Here is a 13393-nt window from a genome sequence, read left to right as displayed (position 1 = left end):
TATATTATTTTTAATGGATTATTAAAGAAAAGTAATCGTGAAAAACGACGATTTTAGCGGCTATACACGATATTAATACTCACCTTAACCCTTTCATTACCGATGTCCACTTAGGAGGACATTCGAAAACGACATTAAACTCTATTTCCCCACTTAGTTTCGAATTTTTTCTCGACGTTATTTTAAAGTACCGGCTTTAATCTAAATAAGCTATAAATATTTTCCATATTAGTGAGCACTAAAATGCATTTTTACAAACTTTTTTAATAATAAACGAAAAATACGAAATTTTGAGACCTTTTTTCTACTGTACAGAAACTATAGCTGGTATTTTTCGGATTTTTTGGATTCTTTTTTGTATTTTTTCTCATACTTTGAAAGTTATTATAAGACAAATAGTGCTTATTTTCTTTCGTAGGGTCATTTTGTCATAATTCAAGAATCAGGTTTTCAGAACAAATTCATATAGCTTTTGAAGTAATTGACGTAGGTCCTCAAAATTAAAATTTTTGTTCTACATGCTGTTAGTACAAGCCAAAACAGAAGAAAAATTGAAATGTTTAACGATAGGTTTATTTCGGTAGTGAAAGGGTTAAGGAAAAACTAATTTTATTGCCACAAAAAGTCAACGAAAAAATAATTCGATAATTTATTAAAAGTTGGGCAATTTATTTTTTAATTCAAATGTACACAGAAAAAAATTTCTCAAATATTTTGCAATTGATTTTCAAAAATATTCAATTAAAAATTTAATTGATTCAACAATTTTTTTTTTAATTAAAACAAAAATCATTTGTAGGAAATAATATCTTTTTTTAAATTGACTTTTGAAATGTCTTCAATCACAGAAATGATATAATTTTATCATTTCTGTGATTGAAGACATTTCAATAAAAAAAAATAATTAAATTCCTTAATCTAAAATTGTCCATTAAGCTCGAAGAATAATTGTAAAATTAAGAAAAAAAATTATTTCGTGAAAAAATTTTAAAAATAATGTGTTTTCATTACAGTTTATTAAAACTCCAAGACGTATTTAGCATTAAATTGTTCTTTTTTTAATGGAAATATAAAAAGCGAAAGTCGGATATTGAGGCCTTAAAAATACCAGTTCTACCGGTCCATCGAAAATGGGATTTTCACGAAAACCTACCTATATAAACTGGTCCTCCGTTTTTGATCACTCTAGAGCCTAGTAAAAAAAAACTCTGGCGGAAATTTTTGGCACATGCAATAATACGGTTTTGCCATAAATTTCTTACTGAAGCAAAATTTCAACAGTCGATAACTACGTCTCACGGAATTTTCTTTAGCAAATGTGATTTTGTATTTTTTTTTGAAAATTCATGTCAAATGTAACTGCAATGTGATCGGATATTCATATTAAACCCAGCGAAAAAAGTAACGTTAAAAAAAAAATCCAAAAATGTCCTCCCTAAAATGTTCTTTATTTCAAGGAAAAAGTTTTTTTTTAAATCAAGTTTTTTTTTCTTTAACTCAAATTTTTCATATTTTTAATTCAAATTTTGATTTTAACTTTTTTTGTTTCAAATACGTAAGAATTAAGAATTGTGGAAAAATGTCCTTAAGCCCTTCCATGAGAAATTGCGATGTTTTCTAAATCATTTGAGATCAAACACTTCAGAGAAATTAGAGTTTAGTCGCTAATATTGCCATTTTTTCACTGTTTGTTTTCTTTAATAATTAATAAATAAATAATTAACTTTAAAGAAAATAAAATGTTTAAATTGTTGCTTTGGATAATTCCCCATCAGGTTAAAAACAAATTTCCCCCAAAAAAGTTATAATTTTGCTCTGCTTTAACACATTTATTTTCGACTCGGCTAAACTCAAACTTAATACTTTAAAATTAAAATCCATCAAAAAAAATATAAAAATTATTTATTTGCAATTTTGGGATTTTTTCTTTTAGCTCAAGGTCACGAACTAATAAAAAGCTGGTGTTGTGGTTTTTCATTATTTTATAAGTGAAAAATAGTTTTTCTCTGATATTTCCATACACCATTAGTGATCATCTTCAGCAAGATATTAAAGTTTACAAATCTATAGACTTCTTACTTACAAAGGAGCTATCATTTTAAAATCGTTAAAATAGTCGTGCTTAGAATTTTATTTCTTTAAATTTACATTATTTCATAAATTCATATCCCTTTAATATGAACAGGAATTTAGTTAAATGAATTTCCATTAAGACGAATTTCTCTCTTTTTTATATATTTATAATTATAATTATAATCATAATAATTATTATTTTTATTTTATATCTCAATACGTGTAAACATTCTATTGTAATGTAATATACAAAAGAGAATCTAAGAATTTATTGCATAACTCAAAAAAACTTTTTTCGCTCTTCAAATCAAATAAAAAAATATTTTTTTTTACAATACACACAAAAATAAAATTTAAAACGAAACGAGATCGAAAAACTAATGAAAGTGATACAAATTTAATTAAAAACAAAAAATAAAAAAAACGACCATGTTAAAAACATCAGAAAAATAAATAAATCTGATCCTTCCTTTATTTATATGCATACATCTACTATATATACAAATTCAAGAAATTCCATTATCCAGTTTTTTTTTTATTTTCTTCAAAATAATAATAATAAAAAAACTAGAATGATGTTATACAGAATAGGATATATTTTATACTGTTATTAATATTTTATACATATATAAATATGTATGTGTATAAGCCTTAGAAATCTTTTCCTTAAACAAAATAGTTTAATTCATTAAATTTCAAATTTTGTTTTTGTACAAATTTAAAAAAAAAGAGCCAATAATGTAATATGTACATATAAATGTATAAGATGATTGATTTATATTATACAAAAACGAATATGTGGTAAATGGTGTGTAATATATAACATATGCAATATATATTGTTTTTATTTTATTTTTGAATTTATTAATAATTTACAATGTTTTTTTAGTATGCTATTTTTTCTATGGCGATGCAATTATTTTAGCAAAATTTCTGTTTTTTATATGACATTTTTATTGTTAGAAGTCGTGTGTTTTTTTATTATTATTAATAATTATATAGACGCTTTTCTAGAAATTAATTAAGAATAAGATATAGGTGGAGAATTTGCAAATGTCATAACTCAAAGAGATGTGTCAGGTTTATGCAGAATAATCTACTAAAATAGCTAAAAATGTGCTGTTAAGAAGAAAATAATGTGTGTTTGTTAAAAACAGTTTTTTGTTAAAAGAAAATTACCCAAAAATATTGGGAGAAATTTCCCTAAATTTTTATATTATTCGCCGCATTCTATAACAAAAATTTCGCAAAAGAAATTGTTATTCGTAACAACAAAAATGTTTGCTAAAAAATCTACTAAAATACCTAAATTTTTGAAAAATCTACTAAAATAGCTAAAAATATGCTGAAAAGAAGAAAGTTTTGTGTTTATGTTAAAAAAAGGAAATTACCCAAAAATGTTGTGAGAAATTTCCCTAAATTTTTGTATTATTCGCCATTTTCTATAACAAAAAATTCTCAAAAAATGTTGTTAATAACAGCAAAAATATTTGTCAAAATACCAGTTTTTGTCTGCTGAAAAAGGGAAAGCAGTCCACATAGTTATTTCAACAAACACAAAAATCTACTAAAATAGTTAAAACTGTTTTTTGTTACAAAAAATGTAATTCCCCAAAAAAATATTCGGAAAAAATCTTAAATGTTTGTATTATTCGCAATTTTCTATAAGAAAATTTTACCAAAAAAAAATTTTATTCAAAATTGTAACAGCAAAAATTTTTACTTTCTGTTGAAAAAGCGAAATCAGTCCATGTAGTTCAGTTCAACAAACACAAAAATCTACTAAAATAGTAAATTTCCTTAAATTTTTGTATCATTCACCACTTTCTATAACAAAAATTTCGCCAAAAAAAATTTGTTATTCATAACAGCAAAAAGACATAGCTAAAACAGCAGTTTTTGTCTGCTGAAAAATTGAAAGCAGTCCATAGTTCAGTTCAACAAACAAAAAAATCTACTAAAATAGATAAAAAATTTGTTAAAAACTATTTTTTGTTCAAAAAATGGAAATTACCCAAAATATTGGGAAAAACTTCCCTTTATTTTTGTATCATTCACCACTTTCTATAACAAAAATTTACAAAAAAAAAAGTTATTCATAACAGCTAAAAGAGATTGTTAAAGCAGCAGTTTTTGTCTGCTGAAAAAAGAAAATCAGTTTATTTAGTTATTTCAACAAACAGAAAAATTTTCTAAAATTGCTAAAAATGTGCTGAAAAGAACAATATAAAAAACGGTTTTTTGTAAAAAAAAAACAAAGAAAATTATCCAAAATATATTGGGAGAAATTTCCCTAAATTTTTGTATTATTCGCCGCTTCTATAACAAAAATTTCACAAAAAAATTGTTATTCATAACAGAAAAAATGTTTGTAAATCAACAGTTTTTGTATGCTCAAAAAGGGAAATCAGTCCCTGTAGTTCAGTTCAAAAAGAAAAAAAAAATTACTAAAATAGCTAAAAATGTGCTGAAAAAACTGTTTTTTTTTTGTTCAAAAAAGGAAATTACTCAAAAAATATTGGGAAAATTTCCCTATATTTTTGTATTATTCACCACTTTCTATAACAAAAATTTCGCCAAAAAAAATTTGTTATTCATAACAGCAAAAAGACATAGCTAAAACAGCAGTTTTTGTCTGCTGAAAAATTGAAAGCAGTCCATAGTTCAGTTCAACAAACAAAAAAATCTACTAAAATAGATAAAAAATTTGTTAAAAACTATTTTTTGTTCAAAAAATGGAAATTACCCAAAATATTGGGAAAAACTTCCCTTTATTTTTGTATCATTCACCACTTTCTATAACAAAAATTTTCAAAAAAAAAGTTATTCATAACAGCTAAAAGAGATTGTTAAAGCAGCAGTTTTTGTCTGCTGAAAAAAGAAAATCAGTTTATTTAGTTATTTCAACAAACAGAAAAATTTTCTAAAATTGATAAAAATGTGCTGAAAAGAACAATATAATGTCTGTTTGTAAAAAACGGTTTTTTTGTTAAAAAAAAAACAAAGAAAATTATCCAAAAAATATTGTGAGAAATTTCCCTAAATTTTTGTATTATTCGCCGCTTCTATAACAAAAATTTCACAAAAAAAATTGAAAAAATGTTTGTAAATCAAGAAAAAATGTTTGTAAATCAACAATTTTTGTATGCTCAAAAAGGGAAATCAGTCCCTGTAGTTCAGTTCAAAAAGCAAAAAAAAATTACTAAAATAGCTAAAAATGTACTGAAAAAACTGTTTTTTGTTCAAAAAAAGGAAATTACTCAAAAAATATTGGGAAAAATTTCCCTATATTTTTGTATTATTCACCACTTTCTATAACAAAAATTTCGCAAAAAAAATTGTTATTCATAACAGCAAAAAGAGATTGCTAAAACAGCAGTTTTTGTCTGCTGAAAAAAGAAAATCAGTTTATTTAGTTATTTCAACAAACAGAAAAAATTTATATTTTTGTATTAAAAATTGTTATTCATAACAGCAAAAATGTTTATAAAAACAACAGTTTTTGTCTGCTGAAAAATGGAAATCAGTCCATGTAATTCAGTTCAACAAACAAAAAATCTACTAAAATAGCTAAAAATTAGCTGAAAAAACTTTTTTTTTCAAAAAAAGGAAATTACCCAAAAAATATAGGGAAAAGCTTCCCTATATTTTTGTATTATTGACTACTTTCTATAAAAAATCTACTAAAATAGCTAAAAATGAGCTGAAAAAATGTTAAAAAAAAGGAAATTACCCAAAAAATATTGGGAAAAACTTCCCTATATTTTTGTTATATTAACCACTTCCTATAACAAAAATTTCGCAAAAAAAAATGTTATTCATAACAACAAAAAGATAGCTACAACAGAAGTTTTTGTCTGCTGAAAAATGGAAAACAGTCCATGTAGTTATTTCAACAAACATCCAGATATCTACTTTTTGCTGTTTTAGCAGATTTCTCTGGTTTTTCTACTAAAAAATTTCTTTGGGTGTATATTATCTTTTTAAATTATCTCAGACAAACTGTGATTGTTTCCCTTTTCAGCAGACTTTTTGCTCTTTTAGCCGATTTTCTGCTTTGTCTACTTACAGATTTCTTTGGCTATAGTTTAACTGATAATTTTTGCTTTAACTTTTCGATCGGATTTCTTGATATTTTAGCAGACTGAAAAAAATTCAACAAAGTTTGCTGTTTTAGCAAACAGTGATTGTTTTCGTTTTCAGCAGATTTTTTTGTTGATTTTCTGCTGTGTCTACTTATAAACATCTTCCGCTGTAGTTTAACAAACACTTTTTGCTTTACCTTTTCGATCGGATTTCTTTATATGTTAGCAGACTGAAAAAAAAATTCAACAAAGTTTGCTGTTTTAGCAAACAGTGATTACTTCCCGTTTCAGCAGATTTTTTTCTATTGTAGCTGGCTTTCTGCTGTGTCTACTTACAGATTTCTTCGGCTGTAATTTAACAGACAATTTATGCTTTACCTTTTCGGTCGGATTTCTCTATATTTTAGCAGACTGAAAAAAATTGAACAAAGTTTGCTGTTTTAGCAAACAGTGATTACTTCCCGTTTCAGCAGACTTTTTGTTGCATTAGCTGATTTCCTGCTGTGTTTACTTGCACATTTCTTTGGCTGTAGTTTAACAGACAATTTTTGTTTTATTTATCGTTCAGGATTTCTTGATATTTTAGCAGACTTAACAAAATTCATTAATTTAACAAATCTGCCTATATTTTATTCTATATCTTCGATTGCCGAAAATTATTTTTTTTTCTTTTTTTTTTAATTATAAAAATTTTGAAATTTTATATATATTTGTAATATATACTTACCATTAGCTTAAAATATATTTTTCTATTGAAAAAAAAAAAACATTAAGATATATAAAATCAAATATAAACAAGAAAATTAAAAAAAAAATAAAGCTAAACTAAGTTTATGCAAAAAAACAAAACATGTGTGTAATACCATAAATTTCTCTATAAATTTCTTTTTATATAAATATATTTCTATATAATACTACAAAAAACAACAATATAAGATTATAAAAACAAATCAAAATTTATATAAAAAATGTAGAAAAAACACCTAGACTCTTCATCGATGTTTAATAAAAAAAATCTAAAAACAAAACAACACATACATCTAAAAAAATGTTAATATGTTATATAAAATCATTAATACCTGTAGAAAAGTAAAATCTCGGCGCTCTTAGATATAACATTTTTTTATTTTATTTTTGAGTCTCTCTGTTTTTTTAATTTGTTAAATATTTATATAGCAATTTACATAAAAAATCACATAAATGAAATTATTATTTTGCTATATTAAATAAAAAATAATTGTTAGCAAATTATAAAAAAAAAACTATATATATTAAACCAATCAACTCACATATATAAATACATACCTAAATATATATTCTTAAAGCCCCCACCCTCCTTGAATAAAAAATTGTTTAAACAAAATTATTAGAAATATATTTAAAACTAATTGAACTTATGTGCATTATTTAGTATGGTATGCGGTGTATTTGTAAAACAATTATATATATAAATATATACATATAATATCTAATATATAAAAAACAAAATGGAAAATTACAAATTTCAAAAAGAAAATATCTTAATAAAAATATTATTAAAAAAAATAGAAACAAAAAACACTAAAAAACCAGGTGAAAACAAAACAGCAACATGATGTATGAAATACATATTTCATAATATTATAAAGAAAACACATACATACATACATTCTACACATCAACATATATACAAAATCAACAACAAAAAATCACATCCTAAACAAACAATTTAATTTGTTTAACTATTATACATATTTTTAATTTTTATTATTATTATTGTTTTCTTTTTTTTATTATTACAATTATTATTTTATATTAATATTATTATTCAAACATAATACAATTGTATATGTGAATTATATATAAATATATATATACATACTATATATAAATGCAAACAGACAAAAAAAATTACAAAAAAATGAGAAAATCTTACAACAGATTACAATTATACATATAATAAAGAATTATATATACATATACATATGAAAAATATATGAATAAAATTAATATGGAAATATAAATAAAAAAAAAAAGAAAATGTTTTTTATTTATTTTTAACCATGCTGATTGGATGAAAAGTGCATTATTATCAAAAAATTTAGGCGATGTGCAGCATCTTTTGCCCTTATTAATGTCAGTTAGTATTGAAGCAAATAAAAAATTACCGCCTTAAACCTTTTCCAGTGTATTTAATTATGGGTCTAGACCAATATAAAAGATTTTTTTTCTTAATGAATAACCGATTTTAAATTTCCCTCCAAATGAAACAAATTCCAAGTTTCATATGATCAAGAAACAGGGATGGTATTATCGATTTATGTGTTAGCCGCATTTCATAGCCGAAACAACCTAATAATTCGACATACTACAACTCTGCACACATTTCCAATAAGCGGCATATACGGCTTGTCCCAAGAGTAATAAAACCGCTAGTTACTTTTTCTGATTGCCTGGTATCAAAACAAGTGATTTCGGTTCAAATGAATAATATGAAATCTTTTGAAAATGCCCCTACTGCCCAAAATATTTCGTATAAATGGTTTCTCCCAAAACTCGTAAAGGCGCTTATTACTTTTTCTGATTGCCTGGTATCGAAACAAGCAATTTAGGTTCAAATGAAATGATAATGCCCCATACTGCCAAAACAGTTCGTCCTAGTAAAAACATCTATTACTTTTTCTGATTGCCTGGTATCGAAACAAGTGATGTCCAATGATCTTTTGAAATGCCTACGGCGCTCCCAATTGGCACCCACCTTGGCTCGACGTATGGCATAAATGGCTTGTCCTAAAAGTCGTAGAAACACCTATTACATTTTCTGATTGCCTGATATCGAAACAAGGGATTTACGCCCAAATTAATGCGAGATATTTTGAAAATGCCTACTGCCAACACAGTTGGTCCTAGTAAAAACTCCTATTACTTTTTCTGATTGCCTGGTATCGAAACAAGTGATGTCCAATGATCTTTTGAAATGCCTACTACGCTCCAATGTCCCACCTTGGCTCGGCGAATGGCATAAATTGTTTGTCATCCAATTCGTAAAAACACCTACTAGTTTTTCTGATTGCCTGGTACTGAAAAAAAACGATTTACGCCCAAATGAATATGAGATCTTTTGAAATACCAAACTACCACCTTGAATCGGCGAACGGCATAAAGGGTTTGTCCCAAAAATAATAAAAACACCTCTTTCGTTTTATGATTGCCTGGTATGGAAACAAGCGATTTACGTTAAATCATCTCTTGAAATTACCTACTGTCAAAATGCCTCCTGACCAGTGTTGCCAGGTGATTGTTGAACCTCAACCCCCAAATATTAAGAAAAAACTTCATAAATGTTTCTAGATTTTTTTCCAATTGTGGAACACATTATATGGTGTATGTTAAGTTATTTGTTACCCCAAAAAAAATCCCACCAAACATGAAAAAAAACCAACCTGACAACACTGACCTTGACTCGGCGAGCTGGATAAACGGTTTGTCCCAAAAATTATAAACACACCTATTAGTTTTTCTGATTGCCTGTTATAGAAACAAGTAATTTAGGTTCAAATGATTGATTGTGATCTTTTGAAAATACATACGATTAAAAAAAGTTTGTCCTAGTAAAAACACCTACTAATTTTTCTGATTGCCTGACATCAAAACAAATGATTTATGATGTCCAATGATCTTTTGAAATACCTATACTCCAAATGTCACCACCTTGGTTCGGCGAACGGCATAAATGGTTTGTCATAAAATTCGTAAAAACACCTATTAGTTTTTCTGATTGCCTGGTATCGATCTGAGATCTTTTGAAATGTCTAGAATATCACATTGACTCGGCGAGCGGCATAAACGGTTTTTCCTAAAAATAATAAAAAAAACACCTATTTCGTTTTATGATTGCCTGGTATGTTATGGAAACAAGCGATTTATGTTAAATCATCTCTTGATATTGTCTACTGCCAAAATGCCACCTGACCAATGTTGCCATGTGATTGTTGAACCTCACCCCCCCAAATACTAAGTAAAAACTTCATCAATTTTTCTAGATTTTTGTTCAATTGTTCCACATTATATGGTGTAAGATATTTTTTACACCAAAAAATCCCACCAAAAGGTGTGTACTATGTTCGGTTTTCGAGTTGAAAATCATTTTATTTTCGCGATTACTTTTCCTTAGATAATCAAATTATAAATGACATATTCCTGTAAAGTCTTGCCGAAATCTAGAGGAACAAAAAAATGCACATCAATTGAGTTAATCTATCTGCTTTATATTGAACTGTTTTAAAGCGAACATAGGTACTTACCTAAACGTTAAAAAATACCCAACCTGGTAACACTGACCTTAACTCGGCGAGCTGGATAAACGGTTTCTCCCAAAAATAATAAAAACACCTATTTCGTTTTATGATCGCCTGGTATCGAAACAAGCGATTTAGGTTCAAATGAAAGATATTAAATCTTTTCAAATGCCTACCTACCTACCCCTACTTAAGCTGAGTATTGTGTTCGGTTTTATCACCAAAATAAAAATTAAGTGCAAAAATATATATGAAGACGATTAAATTTTTCTCATGTCTTGTCAAAATATGGACGGAAAAGATACAATGTATTGATTGTATTGATTCAATCAAAAATTTAATTGATGTCGAGTGGAAAACGCATCTGTTACTTAATTGATTCATTTAATTATTTAATAAAACTACCATCAAATTTCCAAATCATTTTTTAATTAAATCAAAAACAATTAATTGAGTTTTGCAATCAACATCGATTTATTTTTTTAATCGAATTGTTCATTTGAACAACTAATTGGTTAATAAAAACCGCGAAAATTTTAACTTATTTTCTTAACTAACTTTTTGTTCTTAGTTTGATTAAAAAATTGATTGTATCAATTAATTTTTTTTTTAATTAAAGTCGTAACTATTTTCAATCCTCTCTTTGTGTTTTTATTTTGATTAAAAATTGATTTTTATCAATTTTCTTATTAAAAATTACAAAAATTCAATAAATTTTTTACTGACGTATTCATTGATTAAAAAGTTAATTGTATCAATTATTTTGGGAGCCACCGTGATGCAATGGTTAGCATACCCGCCTTGCATACACAAGGTCGTGGGTTCGATTCCTACTTCGACCGAACCAAAAAGTTTTTCAGCGGTGGATTCTCCCACCTCAGTAATGCTGGTGACATTTCTGAGGGTTTCAAAACATCTCCAAGTGGTTTCACTGCAATGTGGAACGCTGTTCGGACTCGGCTATAGAAAGGAGGTCCCTTGTCATTGAGCTTAACATGGAATCGGACAGCACTCAGTGATAAGAGAGAAGTTCACCAATGTGGTATCACAATGGACTGAATAGTCTAAGTGAGCCTGATACATCGGGCTGCCACCTAACCTATCAATTATTTTGTTAATTGAATCATTGTCAATCATTGAATCATTGTCCTAATATTTCGAGTTTGATAAAAATGCAATTTTTTAATTGAAAAAGTATTCGGCTTCAATTAACTTTTTAATTGGAAATATTTTAGCGATATTTTTTCTGTAAACTGTCAAAATACCTCCTTGACTTGACAAGCTGCTCCAATCAAGGATTTTGTCCCGTAGAAACTCATTACTCCAGGATCACGTTGACATTTAGTAAGGCAATTTTTGATGGTATCCATGTAAGTATAGGAGACTCCGTTACACGGCATCTATTTAAGGTAACTAAAGGTAGCCATAGTTGTTAGTACACCCCATTAGGCTCGTCTAGACTGCCAATGTACAGAATGGCTGATATGTAATGAAACAAAGGGGCTGACTACCTTAGACCTCATGTCTTTATTGCCCAAGGCCTTTATAGCTGCGTCGATGAAAAATCGCTGCTGATGTGACCGTTATTCAGCAGCTATTGTGATTGCAGAATTTGCTAACTAAGAGATACTTCATTCGTTGTCGACCTTGTAACGTCCAAGGTGTTTCGTAAGCCTGCAAATATTGCAGTGTTTTCCAGTGCATCCAAGCTTGTAATTCTCACGAGTGCCATCTTTGATGTTTTCCTTATGAGCAAAACAGTATCCTAGACCTCCAATCTCTTTGACTTACCCAGCCATTGCTTTATAGGTTAGTTTTTTTACTTTTTAATTTTTTAAGATGGGTATCATGTTCGGGTTTTGCGCCAAAACTTTAAAACAAATGAAAACAATTATGTTTTTAAAAACGTTTGTCAAAATTTGGACTCTAACGCATTTGACATTTTATCTTTTCAATTGAAACTAATTCAAAAAATAAAAACCTTGAATATAAGATAGTTTTCGGTGCAGAAATCAAACATAATATCCAACTCTAGGTGATAATCACCATTTAAAAACTATTTGCAAATATATGCATTACAATTTAGATTTTCATCTTTATTTTGTATTCGACAAAAACAACTCTACAAAAATTTTGACTACCATAAAAAAGGTCTTTTTCACAAATTTTTAGATTATTTATATATTTACTTAATATTTATTATATAAAGTATTTATTGATATTAATGATATATCATATATAAAAAATCAAATGAATATAAAATGAAATATTCAAAAAAACAAAGGCGGAAATGCATAATATATAATATTAAAAGAAAAACATAATTAATAACAAACAAAACAAAAACTAATCCAGAATTATATAGGGAATAGATTGATTAAAACCGGGGTTTCAAGGTCTAAACAACCCGGACTTTTTATACAAAACCGGTGCACGGAGTTTCTAAAACAAACAACGTTCATAACGATTTTCATAAAACCACGTAATTTTAAAAGAAAATCTAATTTTATTGTCACAAAAAAATCGAATCGTTGCATTTACTTGGAACTGTTTTCATTGCAGTTTATTAACCCTAGAGAGTCATCCTTCGTCAAAATGACCACGCTTAACTTTAATTATTTACGGCGTAAAGTTGGTTTTTGTCAATTGGAAATGATAAATTTAAGTTAAACTAATTCAACCATTACAGCCGATGATCGGTTTTACGCACGATATATTGTCAGGCCCTTTCGTTATTTAGAAAAACTCGTTAAATCGACCGGAAATTTTAAGGGTTAATTTTTATTGAAAATCGTAATTTTTGCCATATGAGAGGAAATTCATTATTATTGTATGTAATTAGAAATAATATTATTTCAATTAATGACTTTGATATATCGCTTTTAGAAATAAAATTTAAGCAAAGTTTTCTAGAAAAATAAAATTTTGACAAAATTTTCTAGGGAAATAAATTTTTTA

This window comes from Haematobia irritans, chromosome 2 (assembly GCF_050003625.1).
Source record: "Haematobia irritans isolate KBUSLIRL chromosome 2, ASM5000362v1, whole genome shotgun sequence".
In the NCBI taxonomy this organism is placed as follows: domain Eukaryota; kingdom Metazoa; phylum Arthropoda; class Insecta; order Diptera; family Muscidae; genus Haematobia; species Haematobia irritans.
The sequence above is the reverse complement of the archived record's forward strand: the minus strand, read 5'-3'. Positions refer to the sequence as shown.